This window comes from Sparus aurata, chromosome 12, assembly GCF_900880675.1.
Source record: "Sparus aurata chromosome 12, fSpaAur1.1, whole genome shotgun sequence".
Classification (NCBI taxonomy): Eukaryota; Metazoa; Chordata; class Actinopteri; order Spariformes; family Sparidae; genus Sparus; species Sparus aurata.
Genome location: NC_044198.1, coordinates 7584307 through 7591972, shown reverse-complemented (window position 1 = coordinate 7591972; position 7666 = coordinate 7584307).

Sequence of the window (7666 nt, the reverse complement as noted above, 5' to 3'; positions counted from 1 at the left end):
TTTTTTTTTGTCAACTTGAGAAAATAGTTGAAGTTTTCTCCCATGTTTGCTTTCTCCTGCGACCTGGATGTTGTGTCCTGAAGTAAACTGAGTACACAGTAGCCTACACATTTTCTGGGTTAAGGTCAGGGCCTCGGAGGTCCATTTTTAAAAAGCTTCCCGAGATACCGAGGGTGCTGTGGGAATATAGCTGTCTGCTCTGTGGCAGCTGGTGTCTAAACTAAGCAGCTTTTTGAAACTAGCAAATCTCATCTGGCTATTTATAGGCCACAGTGCAGGATTAGATAACAGCCAAAAGCAGCTTCTATCAGTAATCTCCCAAACTTATTTTCTGTTGTGTCTTGTCATTGTTCAGCTTTTATGTCCGCCTGACTCCTTCGTGGTTGTTTGTTGAGACAATGCCCACGTAATTCCTAAACCACAATGAACCAGCACAAGCCAGAGTCTTCACAGCTGCCCGGCAAGTTTGAGAGAATTCAGATACCCAATATAGCACATTGTCACTCGTCGTAAGTGAATAAAGAGCTTTGGTTATTTGTATTGGCTACGTAAGAATATAAGGATGACAGTGCTGGACATACAGTATTTCATGATAGCGATATAAGCAAGCAAACAATCTGACATAGTGACCATGGGCTGTTTCTTTTAATTTATCCAATCATAGATCAATAATTATAGTCACGGATGAAGGAAGCATATTGATAAAAATCTCACTTCAGAGACGGTTTGCTTCAGTAGTACTGTATGTATGTGGCTGCTCAGAAGGCTGCGCCCAGTCACGCTGCCTGCAAGTCCTGATGCTGGACCAAGAATTACCCGGAATCACACTGGTCAGGCCTATTTATTTTGGGCTTAGAGAACAGTATCAGGAATTCTAGCTAATGAGTCTATTTATTCAGCTAATCCTCAAGTTATGTGTTTATTTGGTTGACTTTTGTTTTATTTAGGTTTTCAATATTGTTTTGATATTGTTCTTCCTCTGCAGAGACTAATCAGAATATCTATGATAGTACACAGTACAATCATAGCCTCTGCCACTGTTTCTCCCTGGCATTGCTAATTTTCATCAACAGCTAGGCTAACTTTAGGTTAAACATTGGGTTTAGCTAAGTTCATAAACTATATACCTATTCACAATGTTTGTATGTTTGCCATCTAATTGCTGACTTTTCACCATTCACCATTAACCCTAATCCTAACCCTAACCCTTACTTTTCCTGCCAAGGTCGTGTTATGGTTTTGAAGTTGTGTTATAGAGTAATTCTGCCATCATCACTCTTTTCCTCCCTTGTCTGTTGTCTCAGTGGTTGTTTTTGAAAGGTCAGAGGAAACTTTGAGAGCAGCACTCAGCAGTAATTTCAAGCAGTGTGGCACCAATAGTTGGGCCTCGCCAGTGCGGTTATGTCGTGATCATGCAGGGGCATCTTAAGGAAGGTAGTCAAGATGTCCATCTTCCTGATGGATCCTGAGGTATTCCCAGGCCAGATGAGATATATAATCCCTCCAGTGTCTTCCGGGTCTACCCCTTGGCCTCTTACTAGGTGGACATGCCAAGAATGTCTCCAAGGGAAGGCGCTGAGGGGGCCCCCTGATCAGATGCCAGAACCACTTCAACTGTCTCCTTTCAATGCGAAGAAGCAATGGCCCTACTCCAAGCTCCCTCCGAATGTCTGAACTTCTCACCAAGTTTGTGCCCAGCCACCCTGTGGAAGACAGTAATTTCTGCCAATTGTTTCCGTCCTCACAATCTTCCTTTTAGTCACTACCCAAAGCTGTGTCCACAGCTGAGGGTTGGGACTTAGATCGACCGGAGAGTCAAAAAGCTTTTATTCTGACTTAGTTCTCCCTTCACCACAAGTCCGTGACAACAACAGTATAACTGGTGGTGCCACAAGACCCTGAGATACTTTAACTCTTTCACCTGGTGCACCAACTCACTCCCTTCCTACAGGAAGTAATTCTTTGTTCTAGCAGAGAACCATGGCCTCTGATTTGGAGGTGCTGATTCTTAAGAACAGCATCAGTGCATGCTAAAGGTCTTGGTCTGAAGGTCTTGGTCAGACCCACAACATTTGCAAAAAGCAGAGATTTTCAGGTCCCAAAGTTGGACACTCCCCTACCTTAATTGGGGTAGAGGACGGCACCCGAGCTCATTGTTGGTACTAGATTTCACAAACTGTGTTTTGAAAAAAAATAAAAAAAATCAAACGACTGTATTTTGAATCACTTTTGATATCCCCACAGCACAAATAATCCATAAACCATCAGGACTCAATTTTATAATCACAAATTATGAAACAACACTGGAAACAAAGCCGATTCTGGGTATACAGATAGACCATGTGTCTACACCAGTTGGGGAATAGCTACAGTGCCTGTTTTTGATCCGATCGATATCTGTAAGCCCCCTTAGTCCTGGCACCACCTATTTCAGTGACACACCCATTCGTTGAGTTCAGGTGGTGGTCTGCACAGAAAACCCAGGCAATTCCATTAAGTGTGATTATCCTGGGAAAGCAAGGGGACGATGGCTATGCATGTTGGAGTGGCCTAGAGCTCCATCCCGTCTAATCCTCTTTTAATTAGGGTGAGAGAAATGCGGGACCCCTCCTGGATTAGTCACAGCACATTGACAAAGCACCAAGCGGGGACCAGTGTACAGGACTGGTGGCCAGAGTAGCCAGTTAGGTACTGCGAAGAATCCTCTCAAGCGTGAAAAAATGCTCTCTCATCTCCCTGCGGCTACCTGGAGTTTGGCCCTCCTGCTTCTCTAAACCAAAGTGTCTCAGGTCTCTGGTGAACTGGGAGGATAAGTTACAGCATATGATTCGCTCATTTCCAATCCTTCCCCCATTTTTCACTCTCACTTGATAGGCTACTGTATATGCGGTCACACTTTCTCCCTATTATCCACCCTTTTTGCTAATCCTACAGGGTACTTTGCCCTCCTCGTTATCTCTCCCCACCACTAACTATCTCTCTTCATGCTCTATCTGTCCGGTTCTCCATCCCTCCTTCTTTTCTTGGCCAATAATAGAGGTTTAGGCTCCTGCTGATGGGGACTGAGGTGAACAAAAGAATCAATTAAGAGCCAGATAGTCTGCTCAGCTCTCTCAGATCTTTGAAAATGTACAGATAGGGAGTACACAAGGCAGTTTAAAGTCCTTCAGTCATTACAAGATTACAATTTATTACAGTGCAGAGGAATCTGGATGGAAGTGGCACATGTAAACAGATAATTCAACCCATGTTCTATACATAAAAATTGTGTTTTACATTGATAATTTGAAAGTAAAATATTAAGATCCTGTAATGTGAAATCTGAGGTCAGTGTGGGCTTTATTTTCTTTAAAAAAAATATTGGCTGTAGTCTATATCGATGTTTGACAAGTGATTGGATAAGTGACCACTGGGGGTCACTGAGGTGGTTCCTTTGAGTTCCCTGCTTGTAACTGTAAGCAGACAGCAGCAGCGAGCGACGAGTGACTGGAACTGATCTGAGTTCAATAAGTTCTAATGAGTCAGTCTGAAAAAGGGGCATTGCTTTTATTCTAGTGTTTAGAATACAACAATTTGGAAACAGTATTAATTATATAGTTTTTATATTAGGGAAAATAAAACAGACCTTCTGAAAACAGAAATAGACCCAGATTAACATCTGGGTAATTGTTCTGGCTTTGCCATGGTCATCACTCCATTAATATGTGGACAATTATGTAGTTGTGAGTTAAATAATATGATGAATAATATAATATATAAAATAATCTGGTCTGTGGAATAATGACCTGACTTGACAACATCATTTATCATTTCTCTTCAGATGTCATTTTAAATGTTTGAACTGCTGGAGTGAGATTAAGTATTTCCCACATTTTGTCAACATCAAATCAGTTTTTCAGATAATTTTCAGAGATTTTATGAAATGGAATGGCACATTAATAACTGAGCAATGATTCTGACTAAACACAAGATCCGGGTGTTGAGTGATGATCATTCAGCAAAGTTCAAGTAAAAATCCACCAACTTTTCTGTGCTGGCCAGTGAATTTTCAGAATATAATTCAACAGGGGCATTCAAAATTTGGTGAAAACAGATGATGTGTACAATGTGTTAAAATTATGAGCAGTCTGAAAGATGTGATGTGGGAATGCCAGAATAAAGCAGTGACACACACACTGTTCAATTTGGTCAAATACACCCAGAGGAACCTTGACTAACAGATGGGAGGCTGCACCTGAACCACTCAGGCTTCACAGGAAACATTATGCATCTGTGACACATATGCACTGAAACCATCAAGGTTTCATTGTGGGAGGCAGGTTGAATACCTGTTGAAGTCGACTGCCATTTTACTGACAATGAAGTCTCTGAGCTTCGTGTTTGCCGTGACTGATTTACACATATTCAAATATACTGACTGACAAACACGCCACTCCTTGGTTTCATCCATTGCAGCTGTCTGGGTGTGTACTACTCATTAACATGAATCCATTTCAGCAATTAGCTGAAATAAGCGTATTCATTGGGGTATTATTTTAAACAGTACCAAAAATGATCACTTACTCAAATGAATTTTAAACCAGGTATCACCAAGTCTCTTAAGAGCATGGTTATTTAGGCTAATATTAGAAATCCCACTGGTCCAACAGTTTTTTTTTTAAATTTTGTTTCCTGTTTAAATAAAGTTATAGAAGAATTGAGGGATTAGTTCTACCAAATACATATACAATAGCCTCATCTGTGTACATCTGAAAACCTGCTTCATGCATGATTCTGTTAAATCATTTTATGTAATCTGAAGCAAAGTGGGGCAAACACAGAATCCTGTGGAACTCCTGTTTCACTCTGAAGATAAAACTTTAGATAAGAGTTGGACCATTGAGGGTTCAAGAAAAATAGTTGCAGGGAAACAGACTAATTTGCTTTCTTGCCGCAAGTTGCGAACCACTCTGTACACACTAATGCCCAGATGCTAAGAGCAGAGCGAGCAAGCAGTTATTCTTAGATTAGCATAAAGATTGAAACAGAGATAGTGCAAGTCTTTCCTTTTTTAATTGGTCAAGAATTAACACAAGACGGGATCTTGGGATAAATAATTAATTTAAAGCTTCTATTTGTGGAATTTAACATTTGTGACATTGACATAGAGTCAGACAGTCATCCTGTGTGCATCATATGCCAGTACTGATCCTGTCGCCAGAGTCAGAGACAGATTTGATTTAGAAGAAGTTAGAAGTTATAGTCCTGTTGAGGAACAGAGTATCTTTCATTTCACAACATGTACAGCTATCATTAGAGGATAATTCTCAACATCACTCGGCCAGTTCCTCTTGATTGAATTAACATCAATGAGATGTATTAATACTGAGAAGTATGATGAGGAGTGACCGGTATCAGAAATGGGGAAATAAAAAAATAAAATCTTCAGCTCTTCCTGCCTCACAGCCTTTAACACTGGGTGGCAGTGTGTCCCTCTAAACAAACAGATTTCACCTTCTGTCTCCTGCAGAGGAGCTCAGGCTGCGAGGAGTGAGTCTCTGAGGCTACAACTCGGTTTGACCAGGCTGAAGATTAGAAGAGATGAAATATTCTAAAAATGGCCGAACACACTGTAAAACACTGGACATTCTTCGCTTATCCATCCAGAATGGAACTATGCTTTAAAAATAGCTTGCTGGTTTTTGTCTATTCCCAGTGATGTGCTGTGATCAGACAGGTGCAGCAAATGAATTAATTAATGAATTGATACGTTTTTTTTAAATAAATGCCTGAGGCCAAAATGATTACAACAAAAATGGACAAACACTAAGTCAGTCAGTGTGTTTGCTTTAAAGATGGAACCAATCATACAGAAATAAATCTAAATTATTTGCTAATATCGGTAGAAGGGTGAGAAAGAATGCACTCATTTGTAACAAACAGAAAATCTATTTGAAGCTACAGCATGTCTTGTTTATTTATTGAAAAATATGTTCATATATTCCTTTTATACACTGACTGGATGTAATGCAGATTATTGGTATCTTTCTGACAGGGTTCACATATATAACACTTTACATATTTTAGATTTCATATAAATGTATAATCTGAACAATTTAAAAACAATAAAAGACCTTTGGAGTAATGTATTTAAAGACCATTAAAAACACTGCATTTTAATGACACACCCTATAATCTAACTTGACGTAGTGCTATCGCACTTATCTCTTTGATTTATACTGACCCTTGTTTGGCATTAGCAGCAAGCAGAGGTGTTAACATCAGATTCTGTATAGATAGCGCACGCACTAATTCACAATGCAGCCTAATCCCTCAAAGAGCTGTTGTTCTGTTCACAGTATCTTCCACATTATACTCCAACAGGCTGAGGGATTTATCAGCTCTGCGTGAAGGAGCAAGTAGGGTCAATTATAAAATCACACTATGTTTTTGGTTTTTTTTCCTCTTTCCTTTCTCTTTTGGTCTGAAAACAAACAAAAAATGAAAGAAAAAAAAAAATCAATTTCCATTATTTATATATATATAATACCAGATTATCCTGGAAAAGTCTGCAGCAACTGCGAATAAGCCTCCAACATCTGATTTTTACTCCGAAAAGTTGACAGTGAAGATTGAGGTCACGGAGGTCACGGCGCAGATAAGCTGAGAACTTGTAAATCCTGTCAATCTGTTTTCAAATTACTGCAGTAACAGCATGCGAGGTGTTGTTTCCGTGTATTATGGTAATGTAATAGCTGAGGCAGGCCTTGGTCTGCAGCTCCTGTTTGTTCGCAGGTACCGCGCTCGCTGCGTTTGGCATTCTGCTCCACTTCTCCCACTGAAATGAGTTCTCCCTCTCTCTCTCTCTCTCTCTCCCTCACACTCCCCTCTAAACTTACTGAGGATGCGGCGCCCACACAGCTGTTCTCCCCTGAGCTGGCGTACATAAAACATAAAAGGCGAGCCTATATGAAAAATGCACAGAGCGCTGGAATATAATGTGCTTGATACCCTGCTGCTGTCGGGCAGGCGAGAGATAAAGAGAGAGGCCTGCCCTGGATAGATTCCTTTTTCTGCAGAATTCGTTTGACTGCGGGCTTGGATGGCTGCCTGAGCAAACATTTACTCACCGCGCTCGATTCGTGGATCACATTACAAAGATTGATTGTTCACTTGCCTCTCACCCTGCACTGTTTCATTGGCCAATATGAAATCAAATGGGATTCTTGAAAGAGGGTAGAATCTGACGGGTAGGACTTGTTATGCGCAGAATAAGTGACTGCGCTTCTCGGGGCGGACGTGAGCGCGTGTGCGCCGGGTTTTTTTTTTTTTTTTTCTCGAGCAAATTCCTCCCATTGTTCTTGTGTATTCCAGATGAATTGAAATGCTGAGTGCCAGGCAGCGAAAACAAATCAAATATGATTGTTACACACTTGGAAGAGTGGCACGCTGCGCCCATGTTTCTCTCCCTCATATCACCATGTAAATCAGCCCCGCCGCCTTGTGAACTTGCCAGGCAATTAATTCGCGACACACAGGTGCCTCGCTACCTACCGCTGCGTAATTGCAAAGTTCACACAAAAAAAGGGAAATTAAACAAGGCAAACACTGGATTGCGTGCACTCTCTTTGGAGAATTTGTAGTCCAATTAAAGCCCGGTATTGGTTTGAATTGCGGTGGCGCACGC